Here is a 25,128-nt window from a genome sequence, read left to right as displayed (position 1 = left end):
TTCTCAACACTACCTATGAAATCAAGCAATTCAATATAAGTCATACATGTGCAGTTCTGCAGAACATCTTCAGTGTTTTGCTGTTTACTGCTCCCTCCCCCAATCTTCCTTTCTTTTCTTTCCCTCTTCTCTCCCCCCCCCCGCCTTATCTCTTTCCCCTCCCACTTTCCCTCAGGGCTAAATATATTACTATACCCACTTGAGTATGTATATTATTTCCTCCTTGAGCCAATTCTGATGATAGTAAAGTTTACTCAGCCCCCACTCCTTCCCCTTCTTCCCCTCCCCTCCATAAGATTTTTGTTGTTTCTTTTATGTTACTTTACCACAGTCTATCTCTTCCCTTTCTTCCAGTGCCTTGCTATTACCCCTTAACTTTATTTTAAAGATGCCATCATGGGTTAGCTAGGTAACAATGTGGACAAAGCAGCAGCCCTGGACCCAGGAGGACCATTGTCCACATCTGGCCTCAGACATAAGCCACCCCACCCTGCCTGCCCCACAGAAAAGAAGGATAAATAAAAAATAAGTGATTTACAGATATCATCCCTTCATATTCAGTTCAGACCTGTGTACTCTGTCTAATTGTATTCCTTTCAGCTGCTCTAATACTGAAAATGTTCTTATGAGTTAGAAGTATTATCTTCCCATGTAGGAATGTAAACAGTTTAATCTTTTAATATCCCTCATGAAGTCTATTTCCTGTTTACCTTTTTATGCTTCTCTAAGGTCTTGTATTTGAAAGTCAAATTTTCTATTCAATTCAGCTCTTTTGATCACAAATGCCTGGAAGTCCTCTTTTTCATTGAAATCCCATTTTTTCCTCTGAAAGATTATTTGCAGTTGTGCTGGGTAGGTGATTTTTTTGGTTATAGTCCCAGTTCCTTTGCCCTTCAGAATATCGTATTCCATGCCCTCTGGTCCTTTCCTGTAGATGCTGTTAGATCTTATATTATACTTACTGTAGCTCCACTGTATTTGAATTCGTACTTTCTAGCTGCTTGCAATATTTTCTCCTTGATCTGGGAGCTCTGGAATTTGGTAATAATATTCCTGGAGGTTTTCCTTTTGGGATCTCTTTCAGGAGGTGATTGGGGGATTCTTTCAATTGCTATTTTAGCTTCTGCTTCTAGAATATCAGGGCAAATTTCCCTGACACTTTCTTGGAATATTCTGTCTAAACTCTTATTTTGGTCATGGTTTTCAGTTAGTCCAATTATTTTCAAATTATCTCTTCTGGTTCTATTTTCCAGGTCAGCTGTTTTTTCAAGGAGATATTTCATATTGACCTCTATTTTATTATTCATTTAGATATTTGCTTTACTGTGTCTTGGTTTCTCATAAAGTCACTAGCTTCCATTTGTTCAATCCTAATTCTTAGGCAATTATTTTCTTCTGAGAGCTTTTGTCTCTCCTTTTCCATTTGGCTTTTAAAGCTCTTGACTTTTTTCTCATGACTCTCCTGCATTGCTCTCATTTCTCTTTCCATTCTTTCCTCCACCTCTCTAAATCTTCCTATATCTCCTAATTTCTCCTTAAAGTCCCTTTTGAGTACTTACATGGCCTGAGACCAATTCATATTTTTCTTGGAAGCTTTGGATATAGGGGCCCTGAGGTTGTTGTCCTCTTTTGAGGCTGCTTCTTGATCTTCCTTGTCACTAAAGAAACTTTGTATAGTTTTCAACTTTCTTTGTTTGCTCATCTTGCCGTCTTTTACTTGACTTTTAAACTCCCTCTTACAGTAGGGCCTACTTCCAAATTACATTGTCCCAATCTTCAGAGGGTCCTAGGTATTAAAGTTTGAGGGAGGGCAGGTTTTTGTCTCGCCCGGGCTGTTCTCTGGTCTGAAGATAACCTCAAACCAACTTTCTAATTAACCAGACAGCAAAAGTTTGTATGCTGTGTTTCTTAGCTCTGATGAACCTGTGTCTCTCCCCAACCCGGGCCTCTAGACACTCAAGAATTTTTCCTGGTTCCCTGCTGGGGTGGAACAGCCAAATTCCTCCTTAGGTCAGGCAGATACCCCTGTATTTTATGCCCCCCGGCCAGCTGTTCAGCCCTCTCACCAGACTGTAAGCTGAGTTCCAGAAGATGCTGGCGTTGCAACTGATTTGGAGGCTTGGGGGTAAGTTTCTGTGTAGCCTGCCATGTGTCAGCATGATCATGGGGTTGAACTCTTCTTGCAACTCTTCTAAGCTGTCTTTGGTTGGAAAATAATCTCAGCCCATCTTTTTGTGGGTTTTTCTGCTTCAAGGGTTGTTTTATTTCTGCTTTGGGAGACTAGTTCTATGTTAATTTAACAGTAGCTGTCTTGTATATTCTAGTAAACATATGTTGTTGCCCCAAATAAAATATAAATCCCTCAAGGGCAAATATTTTATTGGGTACTTACTATGTGAAAGGAATACATTTGTACATGTATTTGTCTGTTTCTGTGTGTACATGTACATTCATTTGCATATATAATACATGACATGTACACATGCTAATATAGCATATGTAATATATGACATATACACACACATATATGTATACACACATCTGTGTATGTATGGGTTTTTTTTTGCATTCCCTCCACTTAGCCACATGTCCAGCCTATGGTAGTCTTAATAAATGCATATTGATTAAATAATTATAATTAGCAAGATATTCTAAATGTCATACAATTGTTAGACTTTTTAATACAAACTATGAGTGGCAAGCTAATCAACACCAAAATTCTCCCTCCTGCAACAGTTTAGAAAATCTTTTTTCTATGCCAATATTTTTATTTGCTTTTTATGTGTTAAATTTCATTTTGTTTTCAATGCTTCACTTTCTCTCCCTTGTACCTCTCTTCACCTCCTCAGTGTGAAAAACAAAACCCCTACTGTACTCCCCACCCTCCTGCCTAGAAACTATTATTTCAAATATCCCCCATGTTCACTTTGTCAAGAGAAAATATTAACAAATAGTCTACTTAAGAAGAAAGCATACAAACTCAAAAAGTAATACAAGGTCTCATTTATTCCTGTTCTTTACCTACATCAGCTATTGATCTACTCTGCAATATATAGTACCAGCTCTGTCTTACTTAATTTCAATTCACTCAAAAGTCAAAACCTCATTGCTTTGAAGTCATTGGTCCTCTTCAAGAAAGAAGGATGAACAACATTGTCTTCAAGTTCCTGAAGGAAACATTAAAGACCAACAATACAACACCATCTACCCATTTTACTTCACACACACACACACACACACGCATACACACACACACACACACACACACATACTCAACACAATAAATATAACACATAAAGCATACAATAAACATGACAAAATAATATAATAAAAGTCAATATAAAACTGAGAAAAAAATTTACGCTCTACTCTGATACCACAAATAACAACAATCCAGATTTCTTCATTATAGAAATTGATTGCTATATAGAGTAGGCCTGGTAGAAGCATAAGCAAATATGAGTCTGCATTTAGCCTCTTTATGCCCTAAGTAATCTTAAGAGTGTCTATGCACAAATGCTAGAACGGGTTTTAATGGCACCTGAGCAGCAGGACTGGTTTTGCCATTTTCCTGCCACACATCTGTACAGATGAGCCCCCATCAGTCAGACGAACTAACACCCATATTTTCTGCCCATGCTTAAGTCTTAGTTAGACAGATTCACATTATGTCTGCTTCTATATAATGAGGCTATTTCCATGTCCTGGCAATTGACCCCTACCTAGCAAGTGGTCTTTGCAGATCTTGTTACAATAAATTCTATTGAATACACTTGACTAGACAATGGGAAAATAATAAGTTAGAATTTTCTCAGAGATCCTGCATAGTACTTTATTGAATACTCATGTCTATTTTCAATTCTCTTTCTCACAGAGAGAAATATCAAAATGGATCTTGCTTGTTTTGCTAATCAGTTCACTTTCCAAATAGAGATTTTAAAGGAAAACATAACAAAAGGTAAATTTTGGTCAATCAAATGGATTATCTAGTAACATTGAAATATTTCTTTAATATTTAAGAATTTCCAATCTCACAGGTGTGAGGAGTTCCTTCCTCTACCAAACCAATTATGCCCCCTCTATAGCTTAGTCAATGACATTTGAAAGTTGTGGATAAATATCTCACTGTTTCCATGGTAACCTGGTGATGACTTTCTCTGGTTTGGGATAACCTATATCAGGCAACAGACATAAGAGCAATCATTAGGCCTATCCATAGTGTCTTTCATGCTCGTAATGATAAAATATGTGAAAACACTTTTCTTGAATCAAATCAAACTAAATGTACCTTGTCCTCATAGGTTCAAAATCTCCACAACTTCAATGAATTTCACTTCTGTTCTACTGAATCCTCTCATGGAAGTGGATAGATATTCGACCTCATTATCAGTGGGAACCACATTTGCAAGATGTTAAACTCTAAAATGTCCTTCTTTTCCTACAACATCTTACTCTTAAATTGTGCAAATATTTTATTGGACATTTACTAAGTGAAAGGAACAAAGGGGATACATTTAAGATATGTATATATGGTACTTGCCCCAAATGAGTTTACAAATCTAGTTGGAAAGTCAGTATTTCAGAAAAAAAAATCTTCCTGACATTTCCCCCTTTTATTCTGGTAGTGTTCATTCCCTACCATCACCATATTTTGATGCATCACTTACAAACAAATATGTACTTTGTATCATTAATGAAATGAGATCAAACAAATGAGTATCACAAAATGGGTATAGCTCATTAATTAAAAGGAACTTCACAGGCCCATAGAGGTGGAAGCTATCACTTAGAGATCATTGGGTCCAACCTTCTAATTTCTGACATGATGAAAGAAAAACAGAGAAATTAAGTGACTCCCCTAAGGTGACATAGGCAGGGCTGCAATTTGAACTCAGAGCCCTCTGACTCTAAATCAATACTATTTCAACAATGGGAGTTGAATGAAATTGAATGTTAATGATCCTTCAAATGTCCTTATCTCAAATGTCCAAGTCTCCTCTATGCAAATGAACTTCCTCTCCATTCCATTGCATGCACTCAAATATTTACAACCAGATTTTATCCATCATCACTTGAAATTACATCAATTTATTTGCTTAGATATTCATTCTTCTTTCATTCCTTTCTTCTGTTATAGTAAAAGGTGGGGTTGCTACAAGATGTAGCAGATATATACTGTGAGCTCAGAGTAAGGAAAACATAAGACCAAGTCACATCTCTGATAGTCTTTTGTGTCACTTAGTTGTATAACACTGGGAAAGCCATTTAATCTTTTTGGGCCTAAAAGTAACCCCCAGGATTTTTTGCTGTTGTGAATGTGTTGCATATATAGGTAATTTCTTCCCCAAACATTCTCAAGGATGACAAAATCACAGAATCTTTCAATTTAAACCCTTCTTCAAATTGTTCTTAATTCACCATTTATTGATAATTCACACTGTATTATCCCCCATGGATTAAAAAAAAAAATCTAGAAGCTAGCCAACTGACACTGGCCAAGTCATCTAACTTCTTAGTGCCCCAGGCAATTCTCCTAAGACTATAAAACATGTAATGATTGCTTAATCAATTTTGTGGGAAGAGTTTCCACAATAGTTCTTCACAACAAAGAACTCCTTGAGAAAGAGAAACAAGAATGAAAAAAGAAGCAGCAGTCTGAAAGGTCATAAAAGAACCAGAGAAGGAATTATGGATACATTAAAATATCTATACATAAATATACCTTATACACATACATACATATATGTTTACAGATATGCTTATGGATGTAGTCACATGTGTGAGTGTATTAAATGTATGTGTATATGACAGAAAAACCATTGATGCTTAAAAGCATGTAAAATTAATAACATAACATTATGCTGCTAATAAAAGAAATATATAAAAACACAGCATATGATACTATGTGTATATGTTACATGTATGAATAGATAGAGATGGATGTGGATGTAGATTTGAATACATAGCTGCATAAAGTGAAGTATGACATTTTGGAAAAAGGCATGGTGGCACAGTGTATAGAGAATTAACCTGAGAGCTAAGAGATATGGATTCAATTTAGCCTCTGACACTTATTATTGTGTGACCCTGGGCAAGTCAATTAATGTTTCAGTGTCCTAGGCAATTCTCTAAAACTGTGTGTTTCAGAATTGTCAATAAATATTTGTTAAGTACATGCTATGATCCCGAGCACTGCATTAAGCTCTGCCGACACACGTAGAAAGACATATATAATAGAAAGAAAATAAATAGCAAAAAGAAAGACACTCAAGGAGCTTAAATTCTAATATTGGAAAGCAATGAGCTGAAAAAAAGGGGTGAAATACACAGAGGAACACACAGAGATTTGGAGGCAGGCCCAGGAGAAGAAAGAAAGATGGCTGGTCTGGCCCTTCCACAAAGCATGGTGTCTGTTTTTGTTTGTTTGTTTGTTTGTTTGTTTGTTTTGGCAGGGCAATGAGGGTTAAGTGACTTGCAAAGGGTCACACAGCTATTAAGTGTCAAGTTTCTCAGGTCAGATTTGAACTCAGGTCCTCCTGAATCCAGGTCTGATGCTTTATCCACTGCACTACCTAGCTGCAGCCCCCCTCCCTGCGAAAGCATAGTGTCTGGGTGGAATTCACCAAGGAGGGAAAGGGGATATTGTGGTAGAGATACGTTCCAAGGTGAGAAGAGTACATGGAATGCGAGAATTTCTTGGATGAGAAGGCAGTCAGAAGCAGAGCTGTGAGAGGAATGAAGGATGATTGGCCCAGGCCCTTCCAGAAAAAAAAAAAAAAGGTTTTGGATTATAATCATAGAGAAAACTCCTCACCAGAAATGCTCTACTGTGATGAAGTCACAGGTCCACCCCTATGTCCAAAATATGTACAAATTCTCTTTCAGCATGAGAGCGTTCACATGGGAGGGCTCGTTATCTTCCTTCAGTCCTCACAATTCATGTGAAACAGTATCAACCCACATTCTTTTCCTGACTAATGACTTTTTGTTTTTGTTAAGTCTCATGGCATATAGAGCCATTTGCATAGGTGGAGAAAGGGAAGGAATGGATATTATTCCAATGTAATTTGGGTTCCATGTATTTTATTGCATGGCAGCTGGACATGCTTTGGGAGTGGGGAGGAGTTGGGGATGGGAAAGGAGAGATGGCTAGCTAGGAGTTGGCAAAGTGCTTATAAAGACAACCCTCCCAAACCATCCCCATTCAAAACTGTCCCCATGAATATACATTCCACTAAATCACTTCATTTGAGATAAGAAAATAAAAGAGGTAAAACAAGTAGGAGATACATGCAGATCACACTCAAAAACGTACTTTCTTTAGTATTTTTTTAACTTTTTTTTTGCAGGGCAATGAGGGTTAAGTGACTTGCCCAGGGTCACACAGCTAGTAAGTGTCAAGGGTCTGAGGCCGGATTTGAACTGAGGTGCTCCTGAATCCATGGTTGGTGCTTTATCCACTATGCCACCTAGCTGCCCTCTTTAGTATTTTTAATCTAGATGAGTACTATAATATTTGAATTTCAAAGAATGCCCAGCATCTGCTGCACTAATTCAAAGTTCAATGCTGGTCACATAACTAAAATTTAGTGTTTGGGAAAACCAGTTCCAAGAGTATGCATATAAAGCCAGAAGAGCTGTGACTGGGAATTTTTGCATCTGGTGCAAGTAACGTGAAGCATACAAAGGGATCATACAAATGTAACAGTTTGTGTGATTCCAGGATGCTGGTGTTGCATCCCAGCCCACAGGGGTGCGTGCCACACATGCACGTGTTTGTAGGGGGATGGAAGGGAGCATTGGAGCAGAGCATGAGTTCACTGAAGTCCACAATGTGGTAGCTTCCTATTTTGACATTTTTTGCTAACTAAATATTAATATCTGTTGTTCATATACTGAGGAAGATTTATCACCTTTCTCAGTTCAGCACCAAGGGACAAAGTCCTCCAAGGAGATCATATTCATAAAATCACTTGGCCCAACACCTGGCACTTAGTAGGTTCTATATAAATGCTTATTCTCAACCATGCCCCCATCCCCTCAGGCCTCTCTCAGTCACTGTCCTGAAAACTCTGTTCACTACAGACTGGGTTTCTTCCAAAATCCGTTCTTCTTTGGCCCAATTCCATTTCTAGAATAAGCCAATTTGAGCAACATTTTAGGAAGAAAGGAGTGACAGGAAAGGTGATTCCCTTGGTGGGTTCATGCCAGTCTCCCTTCTCTAGCCTTTGGATGTAGAATGATACTCTGCTAAGTCCACTATGGGCAATGCTGAGACCAACTTTGTTTCTGTTATAGACTGTGAGAAACCTAACAGACCTCTCTCTTACAGTCTCCAGGGATGAAGGTGCGGGAGGGTCTGTATTTCTTTTGATCCTTAGAGCAACTATTCATCAGAGTTCTAGTCAAGTAAAAATTCCCTGTTCTGTTCATTCTACCTCCTTTTCCTCCCCTTCACTGTTTATACCACCACTGGGAAATTCTCAGGACTCAGAACGAAGCGTGAAAAATCTCTTGGGAAAAACTTGAAAGAAGCTTATTATTCTTTCTGACTCTGACTTACCCGTGTGAGCAGGAGCCTTATGTCTTTAATACCAACACGAAACACCATAAAAGGAGAGTCCAGCCATCAGTCACCTATTCTGGCTAGTAAGCTGGAATCTTCATTTTCACTAAACTTCATCAAGACCTTTAAAGTAAATCAATTTAGGATGCATCCACGCCATAGATTTATGACTGTGGGTTGGGCCAATCTTTTCTTAATAAACTGTGTTAAAAATAACATAGACAGATCATTACTTTTAAGGGGATACACATTTTTTTCCACATCCATTTGGAGGGCAGGAAAGCCCCTTGTTCTTTCCAGTGCCTTAAGCTGACAAACAGCGCCCACTATACCATGAAAATTGGGCCTGCTGTCCATGAACATACTATTACAAAGAGAGTCATCATTTCCTAAGCTACATTAACTCCCTCTCCTATCATTTAGCATCACACCACTTAGAATGTCTCCTGGATTCGTAATGATCCCCCACTGAGTGGGCTTGTCATCCTCCCCTTTCCCCCAATTACTCTTTTAAAGCTTTCCATTATGCAGAGTGACCATTAGACACATTTGGACAGGGCAAAGGAACCCCAGAAAAAACGTTCTTTCAAAGTTAATTCCACTGGAATTTTAAAGAAAGGGAATCATTGCAGTAATCCCTTTTGAAGTCTTAAAACAGGTTCTCCTGCTTTGCTGGCATCACTAATGAAAAAGTATGACTTAAGTCAATTTTTTTTTGGTTCTTTTTCCTGTCTTGGCTTTTCTTTTTTATACCATGCCAGATTCCATAATAAGGGTCACAACCACAGTGACCCCTCGAGTATTTTCTCTGCTTACACTATCCTTGACACCTTATATTCACAGTTAATTAAATAAGCAAGTGAGAATTATGTCATAATTACCTTTAATTGAGCCCTTAATTCATGTTGAATATTAAAAGTGTGCCTTTGCTTTTTGAAGGAGTGCTATTTGTCAGTCTAATAATTCTTAATTTCACCAAGTTATGATACCTATTGTGAGATCAGGGTCCTCACATATTTATTGGGAAAGCCCTAGAGCATAAGATGGTGTCTCATATACTAAAATGAGTTGGATTGAGATGTAAATTTTTACTCATATGGCAATAATGAAGCCATTTTATCTATTCTTTCATTCATTGGATATTGATTGAATGCTAACAAAACACTGTGGTAGGAACCCTGGCAGGAATAAGATAGGGACCCTGCCTTCACAGCGCTTATAGATACATACAGGAAAGAAGATGCACATAGGTAACTATAGAACAAGGTGGATTTGAAAGAGTCATGAGAGAAACAAGAAACTAGGGAATCCAGAGTCGAGAATGCCAGAATTTCTATTCCACATAGAACAATATCTTGGGAAAAAAGAGTTTGTATTAGTTCACTTGTGATTAAAATCAATGTTTTCAAAATCATGTGAGATAGGTAAGAATTATTCTTATTCAATAATTAGCTTTACCACATTGCCAATGTCATAACAGAAGTATAAGGGATGGAGCAAACATATCTATTGTTCTTTAACTGGTGTCTTGGCATGAAATAATAAAACCAGTATTTGAATCCAAATCCTTAGATCTTTAATATGAGTATGTATACATACATACATACATATATATATATATACATATATATACATACACACACACACACACACACACACACACACACACACACACACACACACATATATATATATATATATATATATATATATATATATATATATATGAGTGGGGGAAAATAGACCAAGAGAGGAGAGAGAAAGATTCAAGTTTTGACTCTGTTTTGTGTTGTGTATGAAATGAAAATTTCTTTATGAAAATGAAATAAGCAACTAGATCTCTGAAAAAATCTGGTCCTATGCTGAATTATATATACTTTATTTTGTTATTTTAATTATTTTATTTTGATACATTCACTTATTTTATAGACTCTTATGTAATGAAACTGCTCTGATTTTGTATTTTGTTTCCTAGGGAACAGTTGAATGGTATAGTTTGGACTTAATGGTCAGGAAAACTGAAGTTGAGTGAAATCAATAAACATTTACTAAGCACCTACTGTGTGCCAAGCTTTGTACTAAGTGAAGGTGACACAAAGAAAGACAGAAAGAGTAACTGTCCTTGAGGAGCTGAATTCCAAGCTGTGTGACCCTGGACAAGTTGTTTAACCTCTCAGTCTCAGTATCCTCATCTGTAAAATTCTGATAATAATAAAAAACATGCAAAATATCTGCAAATAAAGGCATTACATATATGCTACTTATAATTGTTGTTATTACCTTTATTAATTTATTTCTCTAGGTCTATGTTAAAATTGTATGAAGATCTCAAATGGAAGCTTTTGTTTTATGCTCTTCCCTACCTTGTTTTGGATTAAAAAACAATTCTCCTAGCTGTGATCATTGCAATAGCCCTGATAATTTTGTGATTCCATCCAGTTGTGGCCAAGCAGGATGAAAATAGATGATTTGTCCATACAGCCAAATGGGAGTAGGTTAGTACTCTGCATCAAATGAGAAGCATAGAATTAAAGCAATTATCAGAATAATTCAAGGCTTTTGCCTGAATTACCTGTATTATTCATTATAATTGCTTGGATTATCTGAAGAGTTGCCTCAATTGTTTGCCTTCCAAATGAGCTCTGACCTCAGTTTTCTGGATAAGAAATAATGAAAGGAAAAGGAAATGACTGCATTTAGGGAGGGGAAGGGGGCAAACATAGAGCCCTGTATAATTCTAATGTGGATAGATCCCTGAGGTTTGAGGTCTGAAAAAGTATGTGAGGACATTCAGAGGGGAAGTTAACTTTGCACAGGGAAACAGTACAGGTAGGTTTGTCTCATCCTCTTGCCCATGTGGATAAAAAACTAGCAATTTCCTATGTTTAAAGTGTCTCAGGGGACAGCATACCAGGTGTGCAGTCAAGAAGACCTGAAATCAAATCTGGCCTCAGACACTTACTTGCTATATGACCCTGGGCAAGTCACAACCCCATTTACCTCAGTTTCCTGATCCATAAAATGAGCTAGAGAAGGAAATGGCAAACCAATCCAGTATCTTTGCCAAGAAAATTCCAAAAGGGGTCATGGATAGTTAGACATGACTGAAATGACTGAACAACAACAAATGTTTAAAGAGGAAAACAAAAGGGTGTGTGACAACAATTCTTAAGGATATTAATGTATCAACTATGCCAATGATGCATATTTGAAGAAAGACTGAATGTGTAGCCAGAAAATCTGGATTTGAATACTAAAATTTCTACTTAGTAGTCATTTGACTTTGGGGAAATGACTTCATCTTTCTAAGTAATGGTTTTCTTCTATGAACATTGGAAGGATTCAGTAAAATGAACTCTAAGGGAGTCTCCACACTAGATCCCACAACATATTTATTAAACACAGGGAAGGAAGGAAGGAAGGAAGGAAGGAAGGAAGGAAGGAAGGAAGGAAGGAAGGAAGGAAGGAAGGGAATAAAAGCATTTATTAAGCCCCTAGTATGTGCTAAGTATTATGCTGAGCATTTTATAAATATTGTCTCATTTGATCCTCAAAAGAACTCTGGGATCTAGGTGCCATAATTATGCCATTTTTAAAGTTGAAGAAACTGAGGTAGAGAACATAAAGAATTTGACCAGGGTCTAAGTTAAGTGTCTAAGGTCAAAGTTGATTCATATTTTCCTTCATTTGGTCGCAGTGTTCTATCCACTACTCCATCCAGCAGAATGATTCAATATTTTGATAATTAAAGACAAATTATATTTACAATATTTTGAATAGGTTTTATTTTTAAAGTTGATTTTACTTTGAAAATTTATGAATAACAACAACAAAAATGATCAACAGGACTCAGAATATAGCACAAAAAATGATCTACCCCCGAAGAAAATTAAAACAAAAGAAAAGAGAATAAACTTTCCTTTAACATTAACTACTAGGCCAAGAGAATTGTAGGGGGGTCATGTGAATAATTCCAACTATTGAGGTTTTAAACCAGTAGTAAAGAAAAAAAATCACAAGGATAACTAGGATCAGTTCCTATACCATACACTTCTACAATACACTAACCTCTCATCTTTTCAGATGTATCACAAATTGTTCTTAGGATGAAGTCTAACATGATAAGTGATCCATTTGTCTGTCAAATTATAGTGCTGTGCTTTTAACTAAAAACCATATTTTAAGCAGTCACCTTCATATATAGCTCAGAAGTGAAAGAAATAACTTTTAAAACCATAAATGAACCTGGAAATTCTATCCATTATTCCACTCTCAATAGATTTCATTCTACAGAGAGCCCATTCTTTGGCTGACAGCATCCTTACTGTAACACATCTGCGCTGAACATCCCAACTTGATTGAGTTTGCCAGAACTAACATGGGAATCGTTTGCTTTTCTACAAAAAGGAAGTTTAACTGAGAAACCCTTTTTTTTTTTTCTGGTCAACAGTTTGTCGAAGGCTCATGTTATCCATCTTTAATAGAACTAGTGCTCTGCATAAAAGAATGTGTGATTTGTTCCCATGTGGAAGGACTGTTGACTTAGTTTGAAATCTGTCACCCTTGTGTAACAGAATGGTACAACTGCTTTTGAGAGTTGACAGAGACCACTTCTTTGCACATATGTATTCGGGGCACTCCCTCCATTGCTACCTTGAGAGTGCATTCTTGGCAGGCCAGAACATTTAATTTGGCTCATCTTCTCTCCTTCATTATCAAAATTATTTACAGTGCACCAATAATAGATGATTTGCTACCCTTTCACCTGGAACATTACCAAGATTCCATGGGGAGCTGAAGCCTAAAGGAAAATCCCAAATGTGATTTATGTACAACAAGGTTCTTAATATCCTGGTAAAAGCTTGAACCTGGACTAATGGACACAGTATCCCTTTGCCCATTTTAAAGTTGTAATTTTTCCAATTAAACTAATCTCATTATAATTCTGTAAGTGTATGTCTGGATATGTTTTATCTCTAGCACGCCTAAATGGGATCTTCATTATAGAGGCTTAAAGAGTTCTATTCTTAATTGGATCCAGTTCTTATCGTTGGGTACAGACCAATTATTAGTCACATGAACAGACTACAATTCTCTCGCTGGACCATTTGACCAATATAAATACCATAAAATAATTAAATGCAATTCAGTAGGAGCTCAATTGAGGTGATTTTGAGCATTGACATGGTGGTAAACTCTCTATTCAGACTCTCTTTTAAATTTTAATGTCTTTATCTCTATGATTCTAGGTTTTCACATAACTATTTTGGTGTGCAGACATGTTGGACTCAAGTGTATAGTAATATTTTATGGGGTAATAGGGAATGGGCTGGGAGCCAGAAATATTCGGATTTAAATTCCACCATTAGACATTAAGCTGTATAGCTCTGTGTAAGTCACTTAACCTCTCTGTTCCTCGATTTACTCATCTTTACTTGGACTCATTAGACTCCAAGATTCAATTCAGTTATTTGTTAATTTTTTTTTTTGCACAGGGCAATGAGGGTTAAGTGTCTTACCCAGGGTCACACAGCTAGTTAAGTGTCAAGTGTCTGAAGCCTGATTTGAACTCAGGTCCCCCTGAATGCAGAGCCGGTGCTTTATCCACTGTGCCACTTAGCTGCTCCCTCAATTCTGTTCTAAATCTCTGACTGCATACCCTTTGTATCAGGTAGATAAGATAGTAAAACATGATGTGATGCAAATAATCCCAACTGGGGCACCAGTATCTCTCCTGCTCTGAAACTGCCTTGTAATGAATAGGTAAAAAGTATGAAAAGGCCAAAGTTTGTTGCTGTTTATTTGGGGTTTTTTTGTTTTTATCTTTTTCAACAAGCAGAGCAGGATGTTTCAGGGAGATTATAAGAATTTAGAGACCTTCAAGAATTTATGTTTCCCTTCTTGAATTTTTTAATGTTTCCTTTTGGAAAACATTGTGCATTGAGCTGTGCTGTAAGTGTTCTGTGGTATTAGCCAAGGGAAGACACTAAAGACATGGATCATAATGACACTTTGTCACACAGACTCAGCATCAGGGTATTCTTGACATTTTAGTAGAATTTAAACTCTGGAAGATCCAAGACTGTTTCATCTTTGTCTTTGTATACTAAAAAATACTAATATATAATAGGCTTGTAAACAAAAGATACAATGAGTATATGTTGAGTTTTTTTTTTAATTGTCAAGCACCTCCTCCTACTTCTCTTCCTTCTGGGGAGAGGGAGATGAGAATAAAGGGGGGAAAAAAGAAGTGAAAACTAAAAGTCTTGTAATAAGTGGGCATAGTCAAGATAAACAAATTCCAGAAGGCCTTCAAAGGTCAAAATCCCTATAAAAGTCATAGGTCTATAATTATACCTTTCATTCGGTAAATTAGTTTATCACCTCCCTGGAAAGTGATTGGTTTAATACTTAGCAGGGTTCTGGAAACAGTTATCATTGTGCTAATAAGAATTAGTAAGTTTTAAAAATTTTTATGATGTTGATATTAAAGTATAAATTGTTCTCATGGTTCTACTCATTTCATTCTGCTTCAGTTCATAAGTCTTCTCAGGTTGCTCTGAACTCTTCTCTTCATTTCTTTACATTGCAATAATATCCTGTTATATTCATATGTCACAAATTCTTCAGTCATTCCCCAATTAATAGGAGATGGCTGAACAAATTTTGTTGAATAAAATATTATTAGTAGTAAATAAACTATTCTTTAATGTTTACTCATATATTAGGCTGAATGAAATATTACTCTGACCCTCTCCTCTGCCTTAGTTTTCAGTTCTTTGTTACTACAAAAAGAGCTGCTATAAATATATGTTTATTTTACTTAAAGGACTTTTCCCTCTTTGTATAGGCCTAAACTCCTTAATTTAAATGATGAGAAACACCAGATGATTGACTGGAATTTTCTATTTCTTTGATGAAGGTTTGTTCTGACTTATGATGAATGGCAGTAAAGGCATTGCAGCTGAAATTCTTGAATGAGTTCAGCTGTGTTTGCAAATGTTTTTGGCAAAAGAATGCTAAATAGGATCTAAATACACACAAGCAAGTTATTTGTGAATAGTAGCTATAACAGAATTATCTTATTAGGGTATCTGGTTGGTCACTCTCTCCCTACCCCTCATTGTGGGATATTTATGAGTTAATACAATCTGACTTCTCCTCTGGTTATCAATGGCAGCTCATAATCTTTTCTTCTCCATTGGGTAAGAGTGACAACTCACTGTGGAGAAATTAAGCCACTTTGAAAACAAGGGCTTTGTTTCAGGAAGAAAAATATTGAAGTAATTGAGCAAATCATGTGAGATTATATACAGAAAGAGTTTCTATATATGGAGGGCATTCTAGAGAAAGATATGAAAAAATAAACATATTTTCACAAACAACACTGAGAATCAAAAAATCCCTTTTATTTTTTTTAAACATTTTTGCTTCAAGTTTTGAGTTCCAAATTCTATCCTCCCTTCCCTCCCTCTCCTCCCCCTCCCTGAGATAGTAAGAAATAAGATATAGATTATGTATGTGCAATTATGTATATTTCCATATTAGTCATTTTGTACAAAAAGAATAAAAATTAAAAATAATTTTAAAAATTCAAATAAAAAAAGAAAGTGAAAATAGTGTGCTCCAGTTTGTATTCAAAAAATATCAGTTCTTTCTCTAGAAGTGGATAGTGTGCTTCATCATTAGTGATTTGGGGCTGTCTTGGATCACTCTTTTGCTGAAAATAGCTAAGTCATTCACAGCACAATGTTCTCCTCCTGGTTCTTGTTCACTTCACTATGCATCAGTTCTTGTACGTCTTTCTGAAATCATTGTGCTTGTCATTTCTGTAGCACAATAATATTCCATTTCAATCACATACCACAGCTTGTTTAGGCATTCCCTAATTAATGAACATCCCTTTGATTTCCAAATCTTAGCCACCACAAAAAGAGCTGCTATGTTTTGTACAAATAGGTCCTTTCTCCCTTTTTTGGGGTGTCTTTGTGATATAGATGTAGTAGCAGTGTTGGTGAATCAAAGGATATACACAGTTTTATAGTCGTTTGGGCATAGTTCCAAATTTCTCTCCAGAATGGTTGGATTAGTTCACAATTCCACCAACAGTTTATTAGTTTCTCAGTTTTCCCACATCCCCTTGAACAGCCACTGTTTTCCTTTTTTTTTTTTTGTCATATTAGCCACGCTGTCTATCAAAAGTTTAATGCCTCATAATTAAATATACTATTTGTCAGAGTGTTATAGTACATACATCTTTATGTCCTGCCAGAGGTTTCTTTTTAAATTTTATTTTGATAAATGATCATTAGGCAAATTTAGATGTTTTATTAGATTTCAGGAAATATTTATTATTTTCTATTTGCATAGAGATGGTTATGGTTCTATAGAATATAAAGATAGACAGACAGATAAATAGATAAGTGGATGGATGCAGAGAGAAAGGGAAATCATTTATTGTGAATTTTATTTTGTAGCAGACACTGATAAGTGCTGGAAATACAAATACAAAAAAGAAAGATGCTCTCTACCTTCAAAGTGCTCACATTCTAATGAATGAAGATAACATAAAAAGGGATGGAATTCTAGAAAAGGAGAGGCTTCTAGAGAGGAGCAACAGAATTTAAGTCTCTCAAGGGGCAACTATATGTTTAAAACATAAAGTAACAAGCAGTAGAGCTCATTTAAAGTGAAATACTGTGTCTCATTTCATTTTCCCATGACTCAAACTTTTTTTTTTTATCATACCTTATACATAGTAGGCATTTAGTAAATGTATATTTGAATGGAATGTTTCCAGAGTGAATGGCACAATTATCAGCCCCAACCACTATATGCTCAAGGACCTTTAGAAAAAAAGACTAGAACAGTTGGTTTTACTTAAGTCAAATTAGTGGAAAGACAATTGATTTGAAAACCATGAAAATAAGCTTAATTGTCAAAGAAACATCTTTCATCAAGGACAGCTAACAACAGCAACAACAAAAAGATACAACTGAAGCTTATGGATAGTTTATTATAATTTTGCCTTTACTGCTATATATGTTTGTCTTAACAACTGCAGACACTTCCAAAATAAGAAGAGTGGGTAGGGAAACATTTAGGCTCAATTGGATCTGCTACACAAGCGTACAATGGCATAGTTGTTTATTAATTTTGGTTGCTTTTGGGGCAGCTAGATGGTGAAGTGGATAAAGCACTGGCCCTGTATTCAGGAGGACCTGAGTTCAAATCGGACCTCAGACATTTGGCACTTACTCACTGTGTGACCCTGGGCAAGTCACTTAACCCTCATTGCCCCACAAAAAAATTTTTTTTTTTAAATTTGGTTGCTTTAATAACTATTGTGTCACTTTGACTAATGTCAACATGGTCAAAGAAAAAAGATTCGCCATGCTTTACTCTTGAATGCCACAGAATAGATATAACCCAGAAAAAGGAATAAAACAAAATAAAAATGTATATTCTTTATTAATTCATAAATATAGCATATCTTTTCCTACAAACAAAACAAAATAAAACCCCATTAAAGTACATTCCCTAAAAAGAAGCAGATCTATTGTGATAGTGACTGTTAGTCTATGTCACTTTAAATTGAATAGTTTATTGACAATTGGAAAAGATGATTTTTATCTTTAATAAATTGATGTCAATATTGTCTACTGTATTAGACATGAGAGTGTCTGTCTTTTAGTGCTGTCTACCTTTTTATTGCTGTAGTCATTAGATATGTTGTTCTTTTGGTCTTTCTTTTTACTCTGTATCATTTTATACACTCCAGATTTCTCTGAATTTTTCAAATTCATCATTATTTATGGTGCATAAGCATGCTTATTTTCCCTCAGTTCCTTCAACATTGAGTTTTTCCATCTTTTACTATAGTTCACAATTTGGTTAATATGAGAATTAGTTCCATTTCCTTTTCTCTAGTTATTAGTGATTTTGAACAATTTTTTGAACAGACTTTTGTAGTTTAGTTTGCTCCTTTTGATTTTTTCACATTATTTGAAAATGTGTTTATTGAACAATGACTCAATGTAATAGATCTTTATCAATTCCTCACAAATTTTGGATGACATACTTTTATCAGAGATATATAAGTGAAATATTTTCCCAAGTCATGAAATTATATCTTTGTAAATCTGACTTTTGTAATTTTAAAAATTTTATATTATTAAAGTTATTAGTTTGTATTTTTTTTAGTGAAGCACTTGGGGTTAAGTGACTTGCCCAGGGTCACACAGCAAGTATGTGTTAAGTGTCTGAGGCCGGATTCAAACTCAGGTACTCCTGACTCCAGGGCCGGTGCTCTATCCACTGCGCCATCTAGCTGCCCCCTGTTCATTTGTATTTTATAATTTCTATTGTGTATCTGGTTATATACTCCCTTCCCTCCTCCCATTCATAGTTATGACAGGAAAAATAAACCTTTCCATTTTCCAATATTTTTTAGTATTTTTTAATCATTTATAGATTTGAAATTTGTTAAGCCTTATGATATAAAAGGGAGTTCACTGAATAATGGATAGGGTACTGATCTTGCAGTCAGAAATATCAGGATTCAAATTCCTTCAGTATGACTTTGGTCATATTGTTAAATCCCTAGAATTTATCTACAAATCCATAGTTAGGTTGTGATCTATGTTGGTGGATGGAACTTCCACAATGATGATACTAAAGAAACCACAGTGAATGGCACTAAAGAAACCACAGACCCTTCATCTTTGGTATAAGATGCTAGACTGAGTCCACATTCTGTCAAAAGCTTTCTAGTTTCTCCAGTACAACTCGCCAAACATGTAATCTCTTCCTTACCAGTATAGACACAAGAGTCAAAGGTGTAACAGCAGCTACCAGACTATCAATCTTGTTTTTGATCCTGTCTCTCACAAGTATCCACCTGAGGAGGCAACTCCTGTGAGGTAAAGGCCAGCCATTCTCACCAACTGACATATGTCACGCAGAGGGGAAGCAAGACAGTCTAGCAAAAGCAGCAAGGGACTCTGAGTGAGAGAGACAAGAGGCACCATGTATCAAGAAAGTCATCCCATCACCTCTAAAAACTTGACCATATTCAGTCAGAAAGTGCTTAAGACCCCGGGCACAAATACCTTTGGAATAGCTATGTCTCTAACCATCATCTTAAGAAGTAACCCTTGTTCAGATTCAGCTGAGAAACTATTCCTCAGTGTGCTTTAGCCACAGGTACTTAAGACCCAAAATAGACAGGTTTTGTGACTAAGGTGTTCAGTACGACCAAATGGTTCAACTTCAGAAAAATGATATGATTTTTATCAGTGGAAATGATATTAAAGAATAGGTATTACCATTGACTTTGTTGCTGTACTATAGAGATAGGGACCATGGGAGCTTTCAATTTGACTTGCAATTGAAGTCTTCATTTATGTTGTCTCCCCTATTATAAAGTGAGCTCTTTGAGAACAGTGACAGTCTTACCTTTCTATTTGTACCCACAGTGCTTTGCACAGAGTAAGTGCTTAATAAATGTTCCCTTCATTCTGTCATTCAGTATGTATTCTTAGGTTTATTAACGACTAGTTTGCTATTTATAATTAATTCTGTGTTTTGTTTATGTCATCTATTCGGCAGATCTATTTTGTTGTCGTAGTTTTTCATAACCGAATTCTTTTTTTGCTTTTATTTTTGCGGGGCAATGAGGGTTAAGTGACTTGCCCAGGGTCACACAGCTAGTATCAAGTGTCTGAGGCTGGATTTGAACTCAGGTCCTCCTGAATCCAGGGGTGGTGCTTTATCCACTGCACCACTTGGCTGCCCCCTCATTACCAAATATTTTGACAAGTACTGTTTTGTAACTGTAATTGTTATTTGAGGTTTTAATGACCCCATATTTTGGTTAGAATTGGAAAGAAAAACCTCTGCTTGCACTGGTCTGGGGCTCCGCAAACCACACAGTGCTCCACTCATTGGTTGTAGCTGTTGCCCTGGTGCTGGCATCTCAGGTCTTCACCACTCGCCTATGCCTACATGGGCCTGGCAAAATTATAATGATTGGAAGCCTAGTGAGGGCAGTAATGTGACTGTCAGAGCAGCCAGCCAATTGGCTGGGGGCTGTGTGGGGTGTGCTGGGAAGAAGGGAGTTTTTAAGGCATTCTAGCTGGAAGCTGGAATACGCTGGAAGATGCTGCTGTGTATTCGCAGCTGATTCCTGAGCAGTGGTTTCAGGTTGTATAATTTCCCTTTCCCCATTTTGTTTCCTTTCCCTTAGTCCTACTGATCCTGTTTGTGGTTTTTTAAGTTCGTTCTTGTTAAATAAATCCTGCTCTGTTTTGAGGGAGGCTGCCAGTCTCCTTCCTTGCCCCAATATTGCAGCGAGCTGCTTAGCTAACACTCCCCAATTAAAATTTGATCCCCACGTAATATAATCTGAAGGCATAATTCCAAATACCCTTCATTCCTCCCCCCATTATTTCCCTTGATAATTTTGACCTTTTTTTGAGAGAAATTGTTGCTATCCAGTCATTTCTACTATCTAGGTTAATTGTTAGTAATGATTAGAAATAGTTCAAATACGTAGGGACCAATAGCTATACGAATTACTGGACTCTAATTCAAAAATATAGTATGATAGCAAGATGAAGAACGTAGTTATTTAAAACTGAATCTTCCTGGTTAAAATGGGGTTTAAGTTTTTTGTTATTAATTTTTTTTAATTTTTAAATTTTTAAAATTTAATTTAATTTTTTTGCAGGGCAATGAGGGTTAAGTTACTTGTACAGGATCACACAGCTAGTATCCATCAAGTTTCTGACGCTGGATTTGAATTCAGGTTATCATGAATCCAGGGCTGGTGCTTTATACACTGTGTTACCTAGCTGCCCCTTCAGTGTTTTGTTTTGTTTTTTAATTCCTTTTGTTGCTGCTATTTTTTTCTTATGCCCATTATTTATCCTCTAAGTCTGTTCTTAATGATGAAATAAAACATGAAGCTAATTTTGGGGAATGTGCATTGGAAGAACCTCGAAGGAGCAAAAACGTTAGTTTTAGGCACTAAAAACTTTAAAGTCAAAAGTTCAACTAATGTTATTTGATTTATATTAAAATATTGATTTTTTAAAAAGTGTGCTGTATAAAGATGATAAAGTATAATGAGTTTAAATTGATAGCAATATCTTTTTATTTTTAAAATAAAACTCCTTTTGCTTTAAAACAAATCTCTTGTGGTTTATGAAATTGTTATATTACAGTTTCATGCCCTGGAATAAGAATCAGAAGTTAGTCATGGATTAATTGGTTTTAATTTTCACAGTATTGAAATTCAAGAAGTCAGTGGAAGCTGTAATGAATAATAAAATGAATTTTTAAAAAGATACTGTTCTTTAAAAGTCTAATATATGGGGGACAACTAGGTGGTGCAGTGAAAAATGCACAGGCCCTGGAGTCAGGAGGACTTGAGTTCAAATCTGGCTTCAGACACTTGACAGTTACTAGCTGTGTGACCCTGGGCAAGTCACTTGACCCTCATTGCTCTGAAAAAAAAAAGTATAATATATAATCAGAAAATCATGAACTTGATTATGGATAGACATTTCCCTTGAAATGAGGAGTCTATAGAAGGAATCTCTTGGTAAGGTTTAATTTTGACATAACAATTTGTTCATTTAAAGCTCAAAATGTATTTTTACACAAAACCAAATGGATGTCACCAAAGTAATTGTTTCTTCTATGCGCATAAATGCTATATTGAATGATTTGTTAGGTTATTTGGGGATATTACAGAAAACTCACTGGCCTGCTAGAACAATACCTAGAATTACACCATTGGTGGTTTTGGGAGTGGGGGACTGTTTGTTTTACCTTCTGAGACCCCACTTGTTTATGACTTAGCTTACTTTACTATATTCATGTGTCATCATTGCTATTTGAATCAGTAATTCTTAGAGATGAGATAGTCAAGAAAAATGAAATGAATGTGAAGCAAAACAAAAATTAAAACCTACAAAAATATTGGGAAAATCTCTATAATGTTCCTTCTAATTTCATTCAGAGCCTGCCGACTCATCCCTCTTTTGTAGTAACATGAACAGGAAAATAACTGACAGTTATTTTCTAGGTGTTGGAATAGAAAGGTATGGGGTGGGCAGAATAAATTACCCTATTCTCTTTCAGATCTCAGTGTTTCAAAAGTTCTAAAGAAACAGTGGTCTCTATTAGTCTTACTATGACTGATGGAATTAGGGTGTTTCCTGTCTTTTAAAGAGCAAGGAATTTCACATTTCAGCACTGAGTCTTTCCTTGTAAGAAGAAGAATGCACATCTAACATCTTGGAAGAGAGAAGATGAGATATTGCCTCTAACCCTTAAAGATAAGGTCAGGAACAGACAAGAAGGAACATAACCAGGATGTCATTATCTGATTTGACAGGCTAAGAATATACACACAAACTCACACATACACACATACTCATATATACACATACATATAGACATACATACAAACACATATATGCGTGTTTCCTGATTGTACAAAAGAGTAGAAGCTTGGCTTTATTCTTCTCTCTTCTCTACCTGATGAACAATAGAGCAGAAGCTTTTCATCTTTTGTCCTCTACTACCTCTCTCCTCTCCTGGAGGATGAAGCAGCAATATAAATTATGATTTCTCATATTCTTTATGGACAGCAGTAGATAGAAATTCCTCTCCTTGGAAGCAAAGAGAAAACCAACATCCTTTATCATTCCTTTCTCTTTTCTCTTCTTTCTCTCTCTGATAAAATGGGAAGTCCTGTTGGCTTCATGTTACAGAAAGCCTAAATAGACTAGGAGAGGAATCCATTATCATCATTAGAATATAAGCTACTTTAGAGTAGAAATTATTTCACACTTTCTTGTATATTTTTGTTCAATGTCTAATACGGTGCTTGGAACATAGTAGCTCCTTAAAGATGATTAGATTTGAGCCACACCTGGCCTACCCTGTCAGACCTAGTCTAACTTGGCCAACCCTAAGAAGGAATGTCCTCAGAAGCTGTGGACTGCGTCATCAACAGGGAACCAGTCTCAGCCACACTACTTGAGGACCTCCCATTTGGGGGAGGGGGAAAAAGGTAGAAAAAGGAACCCAACAGGAAGTAGCTCACTCTCTTGGTCTCTTTCTGGCCTTGGAGAAGCATTTGGAGCAGACTAGAAACTGGCTGCTGACTCCTACCGAAATTATGGACCCCTGGTGGTGAGTTAATCCAGCTCTTTGAATTAGCTGAGCTGAAAGCAAGTTTGGGTTTGAGACAGCCTTTGCTAGAACCAGGGAGATTATGATTTTTCGTTTTTGCCTATTCCCTTGTCCTTGACTTTGTTAATTTCACCTTTGCTGTGTATTTTATTCCCATTAAATAACACCTGATTTGTTTGTGGAAAAGAGGCTGTTAAGCTCCTTTCTTATTGGCGTGGGAGAAATAACTAAAAAAGGCAGTCCAGAGGGGAGGAAGCTTCGGACCTTAGAGGTCCCTCATTATTTTCTGAACCCCAATATTATGGTGAGCCACCCATTTAACTCTCCCCATATTAAATTTGGCCCCTATAGTATCAAAATATTGTTCCCATTTGAGAGATGAAAAATTTAAGGTACTTGATCAAAGTCAATCCATTGATAAATATTAGAGTCAACCCAAGACCAAGGTATGTGGATCCAAACTTAGTTTCCTTTCTATTACAACATATACTAAACTAAGTGGCACATGATCTAGTAAAATGGAAAGCTATAATTTGGAAATTTTTGTTCCCAGTTGGTTAAGAAAAAAATCCTGAAACAACCAAGAACACCTGCAGGATATTTCCCCTTAGACCTTTAGAGCCCTAATCACAGCTGATAACAAATGGCATTAAGTTTAGTAAGCAGAACATTGAGTGAGAAATGCAGTAGAACAGAGGAGTTGCAAGGACCTTTTTCAGAATTTTTATCTCCTATTCCCCACTTTCTGACATAAAAAGCCTGATTTTTTAAGTTGATAAAGGAAATGGGGTATTTAGAATTTTATGCTTAAAATTATATTATGAATGGAACAGTGTTTATCTTAGCACTATTTTTCTTCTAAGCACCTTCTCTTAGCCTGATATGGAAAAACAGTTGCCAAAAGATCTAAATTTCCTCTGGTCCCCCATTTTATAAGGTAAGTGGAAGTAAGTGCCTAGTAATGTTTTACTACTCAAAGTTGCCATCATTAGGTAGGAAGGAAGCCCAAATTCTCTGATTCAGCTTATTATCACTGAGTTGAGCTCCAGGATTGAGAGGGTTCTGGTTCCATTTTTATATAAATGTGAGCTTACAACATTAGAACATAACTATTACATGAAAATAAGCCCTATATTTCTGCTTCTGTCATGATAAGCAATTTCTTTCCACCCCCCAACCCCCCCCACACACCCTGCCATTTCACCCAAGTTAGAAGTGCAGTGGCCACTCATGAGTCCTATACAGTTAAAGTTGGAAGCTTAATCTGCTGTTTTTTTAATGTCAGTTGGTTTGCCCCACATTAGGCAGTAACCCTATGCTCTCAGGGGCTCATAATATTTGTGCCAGACACAATT

This window comes from Dromiciops gliroides, chromosome 6 (genome assembly GCF_019393635.1).
Source record: "Dromiciops gliroides isolate mDroGli1 chromosome 6, mDroGli1.pri, whole genome shotgun sequence".
Lineage (NCBI taxonomy): Eukaryota > Metazoa > Chordata > Mammalia > Microbiotheria > Microbiotheriidae > Dromiciops > Dromiciops gliroides.
This window is presented reverse-complemented; position numbering follows the sequence as displayed.